This window comes from Lagopus muta, chromosome 2 (genome assembly GCF_023343835.1).
Source record: "Lagopus muta isolate bLagMut1 chromosome 2, bLagMut1 primary, whole genome shotgun sequence".
Classification (NCBI taxonomy): Eukaryota; Metazoa; Chordata; class Aves; order Galliformes; family Phasianidae; genus Lagopus; species Lagopus muta.
In genome coordinates, this window is record NC_064434.1 from 37,127,230 (window position 1) to 37,147,064 (window position 19,835).

The 19,835-nt window shown below is 35.2% G+C and overlaps 1 long non-coding RNA gene across 1 annotated transcript; it reads left to right on the forward strand.

Annotated features, from left to right (window-relative positions):
* The first annotated feature begins 5,544 nt into the window (after positions 1-5,544).
* LOC125689089 (uncharacterized) lies at positions 5,545-17,450 on the forward strand. Its single transcript, XR_007375028.1, has 3 exons — positions 5,545-6,104; positions 10,513-12,947; positions 15,305-17,450. It is a non-coding gene; the product is annotated as an uncharacterized LOC125689089 (long non-coding RNA).
* Positions 17,451-19,835: the final 2,385 nt, after the last annotated feature.

Below are 19,835 nucleotides of genomic sequence, written 5' to 3' on the forward strand. Positions count from 1 at the left end.
TAGAAAAAGCTAATTTCTGTCCTTTAATACTGAGAAGCAGTTTTTGATCCCTGAAAATGAGTAGTTCAATATCATTGAAATGTCTAAGTGGTGAAGTATTTCCACTCACTTTTTGTTTACCATCAGTTCTGAAAATAAATAAAAGGTCCAAAGCAAGTCACTATAAACTGGGTCATTGTGCAACATAGCATAGTTGTAATTTAGTATGGATGAGTAATCTTATTTGCATAATATAAATTGTACCCTGATTTTGTAATGAATTGACTGTGTGAGTTCACTGACCCACAATTGGCCACAGTACTAGAGTTCAGGAAAAGTGATGACATACTACATTTCCTTGTAGCAGTTCAGTAGAATTGAAAATATAATAGCCAAGAGCGCAGCTTCCTGAAACCATCTTGGAAGAGCATCACTATTGCAAATGATCCTTTCAGGACTTTCATTTTTGCTGATAAATTATTGTTTGTCTTTCTTATTTTCTTATTTTCTTTCTTTTTTTCCTGTTTACCATGTCTTTTTGTGGAGTAGCAAAATGAACCAGGCAAGTGGTTTAAATACTGTTTGAGGGTGATGAAAAGCTGGTTCCAAGGTAAATAAAGTTATTTCATACACAGATAGTATTTTCTCTTAATTTATGTATTAATAGGTCTTTTTGAGTACTCTTTCATCATATAAAAACAAGCGTATGTACACCATGACAGAAAACGAGATTCAGTTACAACAGCCAGTATGAAACATACTTTAATTCTCCAACAACATTTCCTGACATTTATAGCACAGCTCCTGAGGGCCTTAATGACCATCATGTCAAGTTGAATCTACTATTAATATACCTCACTAGTAAGTAGTAAGTATTGTGGGCTTTATCCTGAATGTGAAAGGTCCATATTTCAGAAAGGTTATGAGTCTAGTTGAGTTATTAAAGGGTTTCATATAATGGAAGAAGAGAGTCATTCTTTTCTTTCAGTAGTTACTGTGGTGCTGAGACTTTATTTTCTTAACTCATAGAAACATAGAATCACCGAGATTGGAAAAGATCCACAAGATCACCTGATCCAACCATCCACCCATCACCAACTGTTCTCACTAAACCATATCCCTTATCACAATGTCCAAGTGTTTCTTGAACATCTCCAGGGTCAATGACTCCACCACCTTCCTTGGCAGCCCATTCCAGTGCTTGACCACTCTTTCAGAGAAGTAGTATTTCCTAATGTCCAGCCTGAATCTTCCCTAGCACAGCTTGAAGCCATTCCTTCTAGTCCTATCACTAGCTACATGAGAGAAGAGGCCAACCCCCAGCTCACTACAACTTCCCTTCAGGTAGTTATACAGAGCAATAAGATCTCCCCTGAGCCTCCTCCTCTCTAGAATGAACATTCCCAGCTCCTTCAGCTGCTCCTCATAAGGCTTGTGCTCCAGACCCCTCACCAGTTTTGTTGCCTTTCTTTGAACATGCTCCAGTGCCTCAATGTCTTTCTTGCAGTGAGGGGCCCAAAACTGGACACAGTACTTGAGGTGTGGCATCACCAGTGCTGAGTACAGGAGGACAATTACTTCACTGTCCCTGCTAGCAACTAAATAAAATAAAATAAAATAAAATAAAATAAAATAAAATAAAATAAAATAAACTACTAAACAAGCAAACAAATTAATTAATTAATTAATTAAATTAGCAGAAGATATCACTGATGAAAGCCAGCAAAGACTGCAATATTGTACCAACTCATTACCTTGGTTTGCAGCATTTTGTTTTACAAAGGAACAAGAACTTGTCTGCAAGATCAGGCCTAGAGGACTAATCTGAAACATTGCCAAATTTACTGAAAATTTCAGTTGAATGTCTTAAAATATTGAACACTACGAAGTTCCACTGAAAAAACTTTCCCATTAAGTGCCAGTTATGATCCCTACTATTTTCTTCCCTTTCTGTTGCTATGAAACTTCCTGTAAGTAGCAAGAATTAGATCTATGGGTCTTCACACACAACTTCCAATATGTTGTTCAGGACTTCCATGTTTTCAGGATCATACCAGGCAAGAAATTTTTACTGAAGAACCATTTCTATGAGTAATCAAGAAACACATTGCCACCTATGTAGCAAACCAAAGTCAGAGAAAAAAGTTTTCAGAATTAACAGGTCATCTCTGAACATTCCATTTGATGGATGTGCATATTTCACAGCGTCATGGATAGTTTTCCTTGAAAATGCTCCATGAAAGTCATGTACTCCATAGACTCATGCACATGAGTCCCAAGCTCAAAGCAGGCCCAAGCGGCTTTCTCAGGGCCTTGCCCTTTCAATTTTTGCAAATCTTTTCTTTCAAGAAGATAAATCATCACACAATGGCACTAAGCCTCCCTGACACTCAGCCCTAACCGAGATATTCTCACTGACACTCAGAAGGGATACACACCAAATTTCTTCTTTCTTTTTAAAATCTTATCCAGAATGAGTTTCTCCTGTGAAGATATATAGGGCAGGATTAATCCAACCCATATGACTGCATACACATTTTGCTACATTTGGAATCGACAAAGAGAAGACTAGGATTTTTCGCCCATGATACATCTGATTTACAGTAGATTTCCATTACAGGCCAGATGAACAGTGCCCCTGAATGTCTTTTTCTCCTCAATACACTGCCAGTAAAGTGATCCTAGACAGATTAATGCAGCTATTGACATGCTTGCTGCACATATTTTAAACTAGGTAAGCTAGATCATAACTGTAAACTTTTATCCAAGTGGTAGCAAAAGAACTACCTGTCGAATTCAGAAGTAGTGTGTTGTGGTGAACTGGTTGCATGTTATGGGTTATAGGTGAAAGAATAAAGAAGGGGACACACTCTTTAGAGTGGCCTGTTACTATAGGGTGAAGGGAAATAGTTTCAAATTAAAAGAGGAGAGATTTAGATTGGACACACAAAAAAAGATGTTACAGTAAGGGTAGTGAAGATTGGAACAGGTTGTCCAGAGTTGCAATGGATGCCCTGTCCTTGGAGACATTCAGGGTGAAGTTGGACAGGGCTCTGAGCAATCTGATATAGATGTAGGTTTCTCTGTTCATTGCAGGGGAGTTGAACTAGTTGATCTTCAAAGGTCCCTTCCAACTCAAATAATTCTTCGATTCTACAATTTGATGTCCTTCAGAAAGCATTCTGTCATTTTTTTCTGAATTATCATTACATATTTTTAATGTGTGTATATATATAAGCAGTGATTTATACATATGTGTATATACATTATATTTAAATCACTGCTTATACTATTTCATTTTTCTGTAAAATAACTGAATAAACATGTGCAGTGTGACTGGAATTATTTTTACAGTACTCATGATGTAATATCTCAGTAATTCATGGTCTGTTGATAGAATAAACTTAAACAAATGAATTTGCTTCTTACATTTTTTTTCTGTTTTCATAGTAGACTGCATAAATGAAAACCGAAATAAATGAGAAAAAAACTTTGGAACAGTGTGTTATAGCGAGGAAATATATGCATTTTGTATACAGAATAATGAATGTGATAGTGTTTGAAAAGTAAGAGGATATCCAGTATTCATTATTAAATCTATATATATATATATATAGATTTTATTTTTTTTTCTCAGTATCAGTACTGGAGTTTTAAGTCAAGGTCTGAGTGAAGAATGGTGTACATGCTGTATTGCAATTCATAAATACTCACAAATTTTAGCTAAACTGGAGCCCTGATGTTAAAGATCTTTATGGCTTTAAGCAGTAAATGTAATAAAAGATACAATAGGTAGTCACTGAAAGGAAATGAAGAACTGGCGGATATTGTTTACTTTGGAGGAACAGAAAATTAAGAAGTTTCTAATGCACAGCCACAGCTAATACCACCTGTAGTGTATACAGTGTGCCTACATTTCTTTCAAGAAATGTACAGTTTGCATCATTATTGGCATACTACAGTCCCTGAGAAACTCACATTCATTTCTTAAAAACTTCTCTCTTTTTATGACATACTGCACTACTAGCTGTTTTTGCATATTTTCCAGACTGTAGACTGAGATCTGCAGGAGTTAAATGTTTATCTGAAAAGATGTTTGCATCACATGAAACTTTTAACATCTTACTTCTGTAGTTATGCAACTGCCATAGAGATTACCGCAGTGTCATTTACCTTGGATGAAAACAAACAGACAAAAAATACAACCTCCAGTATATTTTCAGTTGCATAAAGTGTTTTTTATTCTAGGCTTAGATATCATGAAATTTAAGGACTTATTTTTCTCAGCAAATGCATTTTGACCTGTGGCTACTCTGCCAGTCAACATTCCTGACTGTAATGATTTATAAAATCACAGATTCTTTTGGATTGGAAGGGATCTTTAAGATCACATCTAGTTCCAACCCCCTGGTATAGGCAGGGATACCTCCCTCTAGACCAGGTTGCTCAAAGCCTAATCCAGCCTGGCCTTGAGTGCTTCCAGGGAAAGGGCATCCAAAACCTCACTGGGCAGCCTGTTTCAGAGTCTCACCACCCTCACAGTAAAGAATTGCTTCCTAAAATTGCTGCTTAAAAATTGTTTCACATGATGTGATGTCAACTATATCTTTAATGTGAATTTGGTTGAAATTTTTGTTTGCTTATTTTTTCTTAAGTACTTAGTATCTTGTGCCACCTTTCTGATACACAGAGCAACCCTTGTATTAAACTCAGAAAGGAGAATTTAACTAAGGCAATTTATGTTAGTATTTGGCAGTTCAGGTGCTATAACAAGTCTGAAACTGATAAATTCTATTAATACAGGAAGAATCGAAACAAGCACTGAATCTCTGAATCTTTGTTTCCTTCATAGTTAAGGGCAATAATTGGTAACAGTTTTGTCAGCTTGTCACATAATGTCAGTGGAGATTCCACAAATGTCTGACAGTATTTTCCCTTTCATTCTTCAGGAGGTAGTAGCTAACAGAAGTCTGAAGTGAGTTAATTTTCTTAGGTAAGTTTGTAGTGAAAAATATGTAAATGGTCTTTCCTTTTTAATTGAAATGAAGTTTTTGAAATGTAACCATTCTGTGAACAGAGAATTATTATTGCAGTGGCTTTAAAGGTCTAGCGACACAGCTGAAAATATTTCATTTTAACTTCCACAATCTCATGCTGTGATGTTTTCCTTGTTCCTTATGGGCAGGTCATTCTACATATTTCCCACAGAATTCCCACAGAGGACCTTTGACACAATCTTGAAGTTACAAAAACATTTGGATGAGCCGGTCTACAAAAATGGATAAACATTCTAAAACCTCACTGGGTAAAATAATATGAAAAAGCCACCAAAGGAAAGTTGATTACCTTTGTAAGAATGTCTTTTCAACTTCTCCATTGTAGGTCTTTTGACAGCGCCCTGATGCTCACAAATGACATCTTTGAAGAGCTTTTTGAAAAGTAAATGTTGGTATGCTAATGTATTACATATAAGAGCCAATGATAATATGTGGGATACTAGCACATATTTCTTCAAGATGATTTGGTGGCTTAGTAATAAAACACTAAGGGTCCTAGGCTCAACAGCAAGTCTCTGAAAGACAAAGAATGGAAGAGCTATGTGAAGGAACATGTTTAAATACTGAAAGAATATGACATAAATGTGTCACATTATTCAGCTTTAAGAGGTTAAAAAAGAATCAAGCTCACAATATGAATTTACTTGAGATGCAGAGTCTTGAGAGTGGCAAAAATGAAAACTTTAAGGTCTTCAACACCAGGCTGCAGGAAGCTTACAAGTGATTTTTAAACACAACTAAGTATTGGAAGTAAAGTAATCATGAGAGTACTATAACGTATATATATTGCAAAGCTACTAGTACTGTGAGATATTTTAAATACCCTGCATATACTTAAAAATAATATATTTCAAATATGTTTCAAATGTGTTTGAATAGGTCATATGTTATATATAATATATAAGAGATATTCCATACTATTTGACATATTTGACAAATAGGTTTGTATTTTTTTCATGCTATGTGCATGGAATCTACTGTTTCCCTGTGCAGGTATGTTGATAACTGTGTCTTCTCAATCCATTCGTCTTAGACTGTATCAAGTATGATCCACCGACTTAAACTGAGGTAAGAGTCCCATTTTCAATCTTTGATTGAAAATTTCAATTTAATTTTTTTTTATATCAATATCTTACTGAAGAAAATTTATTCAGATAACATAAAAAATATTACTGAGTATAAACATCGACCTCCTGTGTTCACTCTTTCAAATTTTAATGCTGAGGCTCATCATTTTTTCAGTCTTTATTTTGTCTTCCTCCAAGTCTTTATGGTAAACTGCTGTTCTGCTATTGTTAGCAGTGTTATACTGAGAGACACCCCAAATGTTCGTAATTTAGAGGACTTTAATGTTCATACTGTAGAAAGAAAGAAAGGAAATTCTTTTAAAATATTAGAATCTTTTTTTTTCCTGCATTTTTTTCTTCTTTTCATTCTTGAATTTGTAAATTCCTTCTCTCTTCTTCTAGGCTCCAGGGAGAAATATTGGTATATATATATATGTTTTATTTTACATTTAATCAGGTATCCTGGTTTGGGCTGGGATAGAGTTAGCTATTTCCTTAATAGCCAGCATGCACTATGTTTTGGGTTTAGGATGAGAATAATGTGGACAATACAGCCATGTTTTGGCTGCTGCTAAGCAGTGCTTACACTAAGTCAAGGATCTTTCAGCTTCCTGTAACACTCTGCCAGCAAGGAACTGGGGGTGCACAAGAAACTGAGAAGGGAGAACCAGGACAGCTGACTCAGAGTGACCAAAGAGATATTCCATACTATTTGACATCATGCTGAAAAATAAAACTGGGTAGATTTGGCCAGGAGGAGGGACCACTGATCGAGATCTAGCTGGGCATCGGTCAGCAAGTCCTGAGCAATTACGTTGTATATCTCCTGTTCTGTATATTCTTTTGTCATTATTACTATTTTTATAGCTATATTTCCTTTTCTGTTCTATTAAACTCTCTTTATCTCAACCCACGTTTTACCTTTTCATCTCTTCCCTGTGCCACTGGGGATGGAGTGAATGGATGACTATGTGATGCTTAGCTGCCTGCTGGGTTAATCCATAACACAAGAGAAGAAGTAAACTTCATCCAGAAGGCATTCTGTTTGAAGGGGAAAGTCCTTCCTTTTCTTCCCACCTTGTAGAGGAAAGATGCATGCTTTTGCCTACTTTTTCATATCTATTACTAAAATCCTATTTTTCTTGAAGCTATGCACAGGTAGTACTTGCTTTAACTTCTTTTAGTTGACAGCTTTTCTTTTTTCATGGCATCTGACACTGTGGAGAGTTCCTTTGAAGGGTCTTGTACCATGATTTATGTTAATATTTTCCTGATTTGTGTAGTATAAGAAATGTTATAGAACAGGATTACAGGAAGATGTTGCTGTTACAGTACTTTAAAGCACTACAGTTTATCGTGAAAACACTGATTAAGGAATCAGGTACTTGAAAGGAAAAAGCATATGCCACCAAGAAATCACTGGAGATAAATTTCTGTTTGAATATTATTAATTTCTTGCACTTGAACTAATTAAGAAAAGTTTTGAATTTCTGCAGCTATAACTAAGTATGTTAGTAATGTTATAACTTAGTAATGATAATTTGTAATTATATTAATTTCCTGATGTCAGTGGTAGATGATGAGCTTTTTCCTTTAAAAGAGGAAAATTTCAATTTTTCAATATTTTTCTGTCAATAGATTTTGATTTTGATTTTCAAATCTAGCTACTGATTTATCTCTCTGTTAGTACACGTTGTGTCACTTAAAATAGATGCTTTTGCCTCATTTACAGTTCAGTAAATGAAAATCCATTCTATTTGTAATAGAAAGTCAAATGATAACATTGTTTGCCATTTCCATGATACAAGTCAAACTGAATGACATGATTTTATTAAAAGACATTGGCTCAGTACTATGACTAAGTAAGAGTAAAATACAATTCATTTCAGTACCTTGATGAACAAGATTGCAACTACTTGTCATATTGTGTAGCCTTCTCGCCATGTCCTACAGCTCATCTACCTGTTGCAGGTGGTCCTCCACCTTAGCATTCATTTTGCAGGCAGGTTTCATGCCTGTCTTTGCCCCAAGAAAAGCATTTAGGCATTTCCTGCGGTCTGAGATCTGCACTATAACCTCTTTTTGCAACAGCTCTGGGTGGAAGTGTCAGTCAGCACTAAAGCAAGTGGAGGAAACAACTCCATTTGAGGTGTAGACTTTGTTCTAAACAAATACCCACTATCTTGTGTAAGCAGCTATTACAGTAGCTTCCCAGGTCAACTGGGGAAGATGTACAGCCCTTCCCACTCAAACTGCTGGGCAAACACTATGCCCTCTCTGTCTCTGTTTTCATGATCTGCTTGAAGTGTTCCTGATTGCCGGTGCTCCTTCTGTGTGCATTTTTTATTCCTAAGCCTTGTAGAAAATCTTGTGTGGCCTGCCAGCTCCTGGTAGCCCTCTCCACTACTCTTGGATTTCCCTGGCCCAGATTTTCTTGGTGTACAGGCTCCTCCTGTGTTCACCATCAACAGCTTCAAACTGACTAGCTCCCTAGAGCAGCATGCTTCACCTTGTGACAGCTGCTCAGATTTGCTTGATTAAAAAAGAAAGGGAGATATGTATTCCTTGGCACTCAAATGACATTTGGTTAAATAGATGTGCACCTGAAATCAACCCAACTTGGATAAGGGAGTATGATAATTGTAAAACTTATGTATGATTATGCAAGATTTTGAGGACTCACTTGGGAAGATAGAAGCTCGGCATGCTAAATGCTTTCCAAGTTGAGAGAAGCAGCATTTTCATCCTATCAAAAATGTAACCTCATTTATAAAAGTTGCTAAGGATATCTTTGGCAAAAGTAGAAATGTAGGACCAGGAAGCATCAGGAATCAAAAGGAAACTGATGTCAGTATAGTAATTTAAACATTTGTTAGAATGGAGGTTCAACTTGTAAGGCTATTCAGGCACAGAAGAGTGTCACTTGTCTTGTTTTTATTCAGTTTTGTGCAATTTTATGAATCATCATGTTTTGTTGTGCCACCTGGACATTCAGAAGAAGTGCAGTTTTCCAAATACTATGACAAATTGTCAAGCAAAAGGCTGTTAAAATTAAAGAAACTAATGACAGTATCTGAAGTGGTCAACAGTTTCTTAACATTACTTAAGTACTGATACACATCGTAAGTACAATTTTCTACTATTGTTTTCAATGATAGTTTTTTTTGGGAGATACTGTATGCTATTTTTTCCTCACTCATTCATGACTTTTAAAGAATATATAAAGAAGCAATTGTAAGGCTAAAATAGACAGCCAGCATTTTCCTGGCCACTGAATAGGTATAAATTCTGATTTATTATTATGACATTTAAGCATACAAACATTCTATGTATTCAAATACCAGAGCTTAATGAAAAAAGTCCATGACTATTTTTACAGGATTTTAAAATACAACCATTACATTTCTTTAAAATGAAATGTTTTTCTCATCTTCTGTGACACAGGATAATAAGATATCTGATGGGTTTAAACGGTATCTTTTTTTTTCATTTTTTGTTTGAAAAAAAAAAGCTTTCTTCTTTATTGTTTTACTTTAGGCTCTGATTTGTCATCAATAAACTAGAAATCTTTGCTCAAAGGAAACTGTTAAAAAACTGTAAAAAAATATTTTGATAAAAAATAAATTTGACCAGAGACTTCTTAAGAAATGTGTGTTCATTTGCAAGAAGCATTAAATGATACTTTTTCTGTAATATGCATATTGATTAAGGAGATATCGTGTCTCACCATGATTAGTATTCACTAATCTGGTGAAGCAGGGAATGAATAATAACAGTCTAATAAAATTATGGAAAATCTGTTTATATAAAGTACACCAATTGACAGAAATTATCCTTTGCAATGTAGTGAATACCTCATTAGTATCTCTCCAGAAGATTATGGATCTCTGAATGCTTACTCTGCCCATCTTTAGCTGTTGAATCTCTTAATGATCCGGAGACTCTATCATTAATTATTCCTTACCACACAGTATCTGGCATTCCAGAGTATCATCTTCCTTCATAGTGAACTAAGGAAAGCTTTTTATGTGCATTTTCTGGCAATGTGTACTTAAGAACAGGCATTTCTATTGTCTTTTTAATAATTAACAGAAAAACTATGCCATTTTATCTTCTTACATCTTCAAGTGTCAGAACTAAGTTTGAATGGTCCCTCTTCTGGGATTTATTAAGATAAGTACTTCTATCTACATATGATTCTCTCTATCTTCATCGACTAATTTCTCTTCCTGACTTCGTTTTCCCTCTGATAATTTGTAAGTGTTCACAAGATATTGAACTGGTGAAAGACAATCGGGTTACAGAGCACTTAAAACCAGTTGGACAAATGTAAATCTAAGGGGCCTGATGGCAAGCAACCATGAGTGCTAAGGAAGATGTCTGATGCCATTCTTGTTTATCTCCAAAAGGTCTCGGTGATCCAGTGAGTTTTCTGAAGACTGGCATTGAGCAGATGTCACTCCTGTGCTCAAGAATGTCAAGAAGTAAGATTTGAGAAAATACAGGCCAAACACCCTTAAGTCAGTCATTGGGTGAGTGATGGAACAACTGATCTCAGAAAACATTTACAAACAAATGAAGGACAAATAGGTGACTGTCAGCATGAATTTACAAATGAAAAGTCATGCTTAACCAACTTGATGATCTTCTACAATTCAGTGAGTAGCTTTGAAGATGAGAGCAGAAAAGTGTATGTTGCTTATCTTGCCTTTAACATTGTCTTTGACATGTCTCCCAAAACTTACTCATAGATAAGTTGCTTAAATGTACGTTAGATAAAAGGATAGTGAGAAGGATTGAAAACTGGCTGAACAAGGAGGCTCAGAGAAGTTGTGATATGTGGAAAAAATCCATTTGATGGCAAAACATAAGTGGTCCTATAATGTTCAAAATATTCTTCAGTGATTTGGAAAGATAAGACAGAATGTATCTTCTGAAAGATACAAAACTGGAAGGAGTGGCTAATATACCAAACAAGTGTGCTAACATTTAGGCAAAACAAGGCAGGCTGAAGAGCTTAGCAATGAGAAATCTCACGAAGTTCAGCAAAGGGACATGAGAAGTTCTGCCTATGGTGAGGAGCAAAGCTATAGACTAATAGGCACTGGGGCCAAATGGATGAAAAGAATCGTCACAGAAAAAGACCTAATATAAGCCAGCAATATATCCTTGAAGAACGACCGACAAACAAAAAAATAAACAGCACTCACTCTTGGCTTTGTGAAGGAGAGCACAGCCAGCAGATGAAGACTGGTGATCTTTCATCTCTGCTCAGCACTGGTGGGATGCTAGTTTCAATTCCCCATGTAGAAAATGATATATTATAGCATACTTTACTACTTTAAAAGATGCCATAATTTCAAAGGATTTTCAACATCACTAGATAGTATTTCTTTTTTTCTAATTCTTTGGGTATTTAAAAAAAAAATAATTTTTTAGTCATTCTTGAGAGACTCACCCTATTAACCATATAAGTTGTCATTTGCCCTTGGAATTGTGTATTCTTCAGCTGTGTACAGATATTCAGCATATTACAGCATTATGGTTACAGAGCAAACCTGTATATTACTGAGGACAAAGCTTCTTTTCTAATGGTATCTAATTCATACTGACAATTGCAGGTTTACTAGAAGTGTTTAAATACCTAAGTACTTCACTGTTCTCACATATCAAGTTTTTACTGACATGAACGCTTCAATTGCTTGATGAAATAAATTATCTGCACAAACTGCACCTACAGAATTGAGGACAAAAATATATGTATGGAGATATACTACATTGTTGAAGTCATAAAATTATTCCATTGATTAGCAGATGGTGTAAGAGAAACTGTGTTTGTTTTCCTGATTCCAAACTTGAAATACATCAACTGTTAATAAAGCACAGAGTACCATGGACTGAATTATTTTCAGTAAAGATCTATAAAGTTAAGACTTCTGACTGCTATTTCTACAGTTTAGCTGGATTTGTTACATTTCTCTCTTCTTCTTTCTAGCCATTCAAAAATAGTCAAATAAAATTTTTGGAGTTTTGACTTGACTTACACTTGCTTCTAAGCACTTACTGAGTGCAATATAATACTCAGACATGTATGTAGGCAGTTAAGACAAAATATTTGTAATGTGGAATTGAAGGCCTGACAGTTTCTCCTTCAAAGAAACCTACTACATGTTTTCTTTGAAGACTGCATTTTGCGGAAGACTGAGAAATACCTCAAAAAAATAATCCAGACTGATTTAAGGCTGCATATCTGCCAAACACACTTAGGGATTCTTCTTGAACAGACTGCCCACTCAGTATTTACCTATGCTTTTATCTTGGTGGCCTTACAGATCTCTGAATCTTGTATCAAAACACCTTACTTTTCAAAAGTGAAAATTTTTTGTCCATCTCTTTTTTCACAAATAGGACATGAAATCTCTGAAGTGGAAAGTCTACACTACTCAGCCTTAGGGAGAAGATACCTGTGTCAGGGGCTCGTCTAAATAGTTAATCACAAGGTACTCTGAATGAGCTGAATTTTCTAAATTTTCTGAAGCTGAGTGTCTCTGCAAAGTCAGTAACTAGAACTCTGAGTGCAAGAGAGAGAGAAAGCGTGTCTTCAAAAGGAAAGAATACTGGTATACTGAGTTTAGTACTACTCTTTTTTCCAGGACTACCTCCATTTTTTCACCTCTCACTATCTAAAATGAGATGTGTTTGAATTCCAAAGAATGGATCTGCATACTGGAGAAATCTCCCTCTGAAGTGTACCTCCATGATTACAGTCAGACACTTGTTTCCTCACTTCTTTTCCAGGACATTCTTGCATTCCTGGCTATGCAGCAGCTCAGTCTCAAGGAAGGTACAGTAAATGACTCATTTGGACTATTCATGACATAGTGGTTAGATAACTCTCGGGGATTATAGGAGAGGTGGATTCAGTCCCTTGTAAGATGATCAGGGCTGGGAATGCAAACCTCAGATTTCCTTAGTGAGCACTCAAACCACTAGACTATTAAGCATAACACAGTGTCACCTTTACCGGATATCTGTCTCAGAAAATGGCTCAACGCTCTGGATTCTGAGGGAATGAAAGCACCTAACATTTTCGATTAATTTTTTACACTCTCAGGAGTGTACAAAAGATAGAAAGACACTTAAATTAGGATTTGGATTGCCCTCTGTGTATCTTTAGAGGCAACCTACCTCTTGCCACTGACTTAACAACCATGGTAGTCAGAGTATTTCATCAGCTTCCTTCTAAGTCAAAATACATATCTGTGCATCAATATCTAAATTAAGAACCTAAATGAAGTGTATTAGATAATATCCAGGGAAATTAAATATCTCCAGGCACACACACTTTGTGAGGAGATTGATATTTGAACTTATTTTGTCAGAAAAGTCTTTGGGGAGTCTTATGTTTAGACATAACTGCAGCACTTTTGACCCTGAGAAATACTGAGTTGTATTTTGCCAGGGTCTTGCTAGCTCATTCATCCCTGCACCATACTCCATTGTATGGACAGCCTGAGAACAACATTTGTTAAAATGATACCAGGAACTGAGCATCTAAATCCATATTTATGCACGCAAGAAGTAATGAGGTAATCAGAGGCAAAGGGCAGGAAGAGCCACTGTCAACTTAATGAATATTTGGGGTAAAAATGACCTCTTAAAATCAGGCCATTTATTTTAGAACCTAAAAATAGATTCAGATATTTAATTTTACATATTCAGGTTGGAAAATTTTGGCTAGAGAGTAAATTAATTGCCTAAGGTCACACAGCAAGTCAGTGTATAATGAGAAAGTAATAATGAGTGAGGAAAAAAAGGTATTTTTAATCTCTGTGGATTTATTGAATCTCAAAGCTCTTTTCATAAAATTAAAATTCTTCTTGAATATATCTTTATTTTTTTCTTAATTGTGGCTAAGTATTCTTATTTTAAATGCATTTTTATTATGAAACTGACATTTGTCTCAACATTTAGCCCTGATTAGTGGTATCTTCTTGTTACTACGAAAACAGAAGTTTCCGTCAAATGTTATGCAGTAGATATTTTGTTGCATAGGTAGCTAATGAATGAGATATTTGATTACAACGGGATAAGTAACCTCTCTGTAGCCTGCAATTAACATTTAACTTGATATGACCACTAAGCTAAATGAAGGGAGAGTAAACTGAATAAAAAAGATTGTCTCTCATTAGCAGTTCATCACACACATATGCTAGCGAAACATTGTTGTGATTTTGTTTGCAGATTTGTATAAAGCTAAGCTTTCATCTTGTCAAAATGAAATAGAAGAACCCAATTGCTCTCTGGAGAAAAACAGTATTTTAAACCAGTCAGTTTCCAAGTGTGTGAGGACAATCTACAACAATAATAAGTGCATTATTTGGCAATAATAATATATCAGGAATTTAGTCAAGTTCTTATTAAAATACTGTTAGACTGGAGTGCCATATTCTCTTACATGCTTTCTAATTCTGGTGAGTTCATGCTCACATGCAGACTCAGAAATGTTGTCTGCCATATCCTTTTCAGGAAAACATAAGCTAAAGCTTAAGCAACATACTCTGATTCAAAATATGGAAAATCTCTGTCCAAAACAGTCATGCCATCAAAAGTCGGCTGTACTATACCTACATAACAATGCAGAGAATTTCTCAAAACTTTCTGATAAGCACAAAAATAAAATGAGAATGATCCTCATCTTAAGTCTTGAGGTTTAGAAAATATAGGCTGTATTTCTTCCACTGACGCCATCTTCCTGCATTACCTTGACCATACCATTTATGCAGATATATTGAAGACTCCACAGTTTCCCAAGCTGAAAGAATTTTGAGTTTGCAAGATTAACGTCTTAGCAACAAGCCATTCTCCACACATATACAATCCCTTTTTTTCCATCCTAGTCCCTCTTCAAACAACCTGCGTGAAATTTTTTTCCCTCATTTGTCTCCATTTTGCTACATCTGTATACAAATTTGATACTTGTGATATCATTTCGTAGATAATTGTATCCTTATGTGGTATTATTTGTTAACCAAGTATTGCTGTCCTGACAAGGATACATTCATGAAACAGTCCTTTTCGGTTACATGAGGTTCATTACTTTCTCACATAACTCCCTTTTTCTACACAAAAAAATACGCAAATAGTCAATATCAATCTTTGCCTATATACTGATAAGAACTGTGTCTTTTCTCTTTCAAGTTCACCATAACTGGGCCATGATCCTGCAGAAAGGATCCAACACTTGGCTAACACTCTCTATAATGGTGAACGATCCTAACATTATTGACCACTAGCACCACTTCATTCTGGTATGTAAAACATACACGGTCTTGCAACAGCTCTCTTTGCAGGAAAAGATCTCAGCAATTCAGAGAAAAATGAGGGTTCCTTTGCTCATAACTGATGGTTGCTTTGTTCATGAGCTGAATTTTCTCATTGTAACTGAATGTTAAACACTGTTTTTACTGTTTTTTATCTGTGAAATACATGTCTTGTCTCAAAGCACATGAAAATGAATATGTTCCCATATTAAGTATAACCTCTCTGCTGTTCTTTGTTATGAGCTATACTTGTGCTGACTATCATGCAAGACATAAGCATTAGCCATAGCAGCCTTTTTGCTTAAATGAAACCAACAGTAATATTTTCAGAGAGCTTAAGGGAATGGATTTATGTTATGGTTAATGGACATGGATTAGACTGAAAATCTACTGCCTTAAAGAAGAGAGAAAAAGACAGACAGACATTGGATAATAACACTTAACAGTTTGTGAGGCTGCTGTGAAGCTTCATTGGACATGTTGAACATAATCTTTGGTTTCCAAACTGGAGAAATAATTGACTCATAATGATCTGGCCAGAATGAGTATAGCATGTAAAATGTAACTATTATGATTATGATCATTATTGCTTATTCACAGCTCTGAGTGCGAGTCATCATTTGATGAAAGGAATACTAACTCCCGTGCTTTTCTCTGTTCTTCTCTTCTGTTTGTCTTTATACTTTAGCACTAAAATAGCTTTAAGACTCACCTTTAACTTTGTGTTATGTTTGTTGCTGGGAAATGAAGCACGAGTATTTAACCCTTTAAGAGAATTGTATGTACAGTTACAGAAATTAATACTGTCATTGGTCCTCAGTGGTGTCCAAGAAAAAAGGATTTAGCAAGTGACTTAAAGGCAGGCTCTCTTCACCAAGTCAGTCACTGTGCTGAATTGTTTTTTGTTGAATTGTGTTTATAGCACAAATTGTATGTAGATAAAGAATTGAAAACATTAATTCACATAAAACACAGAGAAAATATTTCACAGAATGCATTTTTCTACATAATCAAAACTAATGTAATGAGCAGAATTAAGTTGATTTATAGCTTATTTACAGTAGTATTAAGTGTTAAGAGAATGTGATTAAAATACATGACAATTTAATTTTAGTAATTTATTTTACTACTTAAATATTAACAAAATATAAACAAACAGGAAACTGACAGAACACAAAGCATCTTTTTTGTCATTGTCAGTGGGAGATTCTATTACTCTGATTTTTTTAGATATATAATTTGTGTTCTTTAGCAACAACACAATATTCTACTGCAAATTAAATCTGGAATATGAGAGTGAAGAAACAGTTCTTATTCCTTTTCTTCATACCTCTTCCCTGATAGTAAATATTACAGAAGACAAATGCTTTCTTAAATTACAATATTGTCTTTCTTCTATTTTGTTAATTGTTCTTTGGTTTTCTAGTATAAGTTTATGCCTTCAATGGGGCTACATGGATTTATGTATCCAGGATATAATTTGTAAACTTAAACTGAAGAGTGAATCTGACACGGTAATTTAATGTTGCAGATTGATAAATTAAAAAAATATATATCCTTTTTTTCAGAGCTTTCTGCTTCTATCGGACTGTCACTAGTATGAAGTAAAAGCTAGTCTATATCAGTAAATGAACATTATACTGTATAAACACAGGAAGTCAGTGCACTGAATAAAACAGGGGCATTTTATAGTTGGATACATTAGATTTGTAGTTTAGACTTTTAACTCTATGTAGGTCAATAGTAGCAATTAGTTCTACTCCATTATATTCTTATAGAGATTTGCTAATCATAATATCTGAGTGCATATTATTATTACTTCATGGTACACTGTGATAAACATTGGGCTGATCTGTTTGCCATCATCTTTGCAATGTGAAAATATTGCATGCAATGCACTGTTGTGGCTATTGTTCTAAAGTCTACTATTATTATTACAGGAATATATTAAGTTAATATATAATTCCAACTAGACAAGGCAAACTGAAGAAACATGCTTTGTAGTTTGTGAGGACACAGGGGAGACTTACTAACTTTTGAAGAGCTTTGTTTCCTCATCAGCTGAATTTCATGCTCCGAGAGCCCATGTCGGAAAGACACAATTCTCAGCTACTGTCTCCATACCAGATCTTAGTTAATCTTCTAACCAGAGTTCCAGGTCATTGAGTGTCTCAGAGAGATATGGTCTGTGAAACTGATCATGATTGAAACCAGAGGTAGCTTTAGGCAGTGAGCCAATCAGGGGTAAACAAAACCAAACAGAGTTTGCCCACATTCATTGTCAGCAATACAGACATTACCCACTTCTTGCCACCTTGCCTGAAAGACGAAACAAACCAGAGAGGTTACCCTCTTTCTCCACAGGCTTTAGTTTTGTTCTACTGGGCAAAAGCTAGAGGCCTCAGCAGAAAACAGATAAGAGCTCCAGTGATAAAATTACAAATGAGAAAATTACTCTTTAAACTCTCTACACCCTGCAGCTCTTTTTTCCTCTTCTATAATTTCTCCTTTCCTCTGCAATCCACAGCAGCTCCAAAGGCTAGCAACATACTGCGGTTTGCAAAGATCAGTGCAAGCTGGTTGCTTTCCCAGCAAAATGAGGTGTGCTTCAGGCATGCTTGGCCTGTGTTACACGCTCCAACATCTGAGATCATACCGTGAGGGTGCCGTGCTCTGTTATGGATGGGGTGAGAAGGGAACTGGGCAGAGGTAAGTATTTCAGGACTTTTTACTATTGTGTCCTGGAAACACAACAAGTCAATTTGAATTAAATTAAATTTAAAAAATTATTGTTTATCTAGAACTTCAATATTTCAAGATATTAAGCATTTCCATTTAAGAAATTGTCAGCATCCTCATCACCAAATACTGTACAATACACGCCTCTCATTCATGAAAGATTACCCTTATATTTTTAAGTATTAGTAGATTTTTCCTTTGTTGTTCCAATACTTCCTATCAGGATGACTATCTTCATCTATACATGGAAGCTAATAGTCTTCACTGTAATTGCAAACACTGTGAAAATAATACATATCAATATGTAATTTATATGAAATCATCCCACTCATCCTTGTAAATAATGTGATTCTATACAAAGGAGACATAATTTCCTTTGGTATGCCTGTATCCAAAATTTGCTGACAAAACTTGCTTGCAAATCCTGGTGCAGTACTGTGTTGTTGTTCTTGTTGTTTTCCCTTTTTGTTTATGCATATGCTATTATAATCTTGCTGCATTGTAAGGAAATCTGACCACAATGTTATTTTTCAATCATTTCTTAAATGTACACTTAAAAGTCACATGTAACACAGTTACTTCAAGGAGTTCAAAGTTTTTTGAAATTAATAATTAAAAAGATAATAATTCTGTCAAAAATTAAATTTCATAGTGACATGGCATGGGCAATTACTACTACAATTTAATGTTTGCCTCCAGTAAAAAAAAACCCTTAATTTCTCATCAATATTTTAGAATTCAAGAGGCAGAAACATAAATATTATTAAGTTTTGAGCACTATAAAAATTTAAAGCAGGGCAAATATATACATATACATGAAGGACTTGGTGGGAAAGTCAGCGTGGAGAGACATGGCTGGAGACTAATCTAAATTTGCCATCATATGCTTCATGACCACACATTATGAAGTCAATCACTACTAGAATTGATTGGATACAGAAATATGCCATTGCCTTGCTGTGTATCACATCTATCTCATTGCATTTAAAATTTATAGATGCTTGCAGATGATATACATATTATGTTACTGAAAAATACACATCTAAACTAAATACACGTAGGTAGACTTTAAATCACTTATGTTTTATCTATGTTTTTTCTTTTCTTTTTTCGAATGTACACAATCCCAGTTTTATTCTCCTGTACTGCATTGCCACAGAGCAAGCAGAAAATAAGGAAATGAAGATGGAGAACTCAGAGATTCAATCCAAATTGTGCATGTCTGGCTTTCAGGCAACACAAAGCTATCTACAGGTATTAAAGGCATCATTTTCTCTAGAAATCCTGCTACAAACTCATGAACCACAAGATGGCTCAGATATTGTTGTGCAAGAGCAGCCAGCAGATGACTGAAAGCTTTGTGAGCATTTAAGAGTATATAATTCAAATATTTGTCCAGCTGGCTCTCATGTGAGACTTATGTGACAACATGCTCTCCTGCTTGAGTACCCATTCTTTCCAGTTCATCCAGCCTGGAAAACAGAGAAATAGCTGTTGAGACAGCTAACACATTGGACTATCTCAATATATTCAATCCTTGACTTCATGTCTTCCTAGTTATGATATAAAAACTGGTAGCTTTGTTTAAATGTTAGGAAAAATGAAGATATTAGCATTTCTGAGAAAAGTAAAATATATATGCTCATTTTCATGAGCCAGTTCAGGTTTGC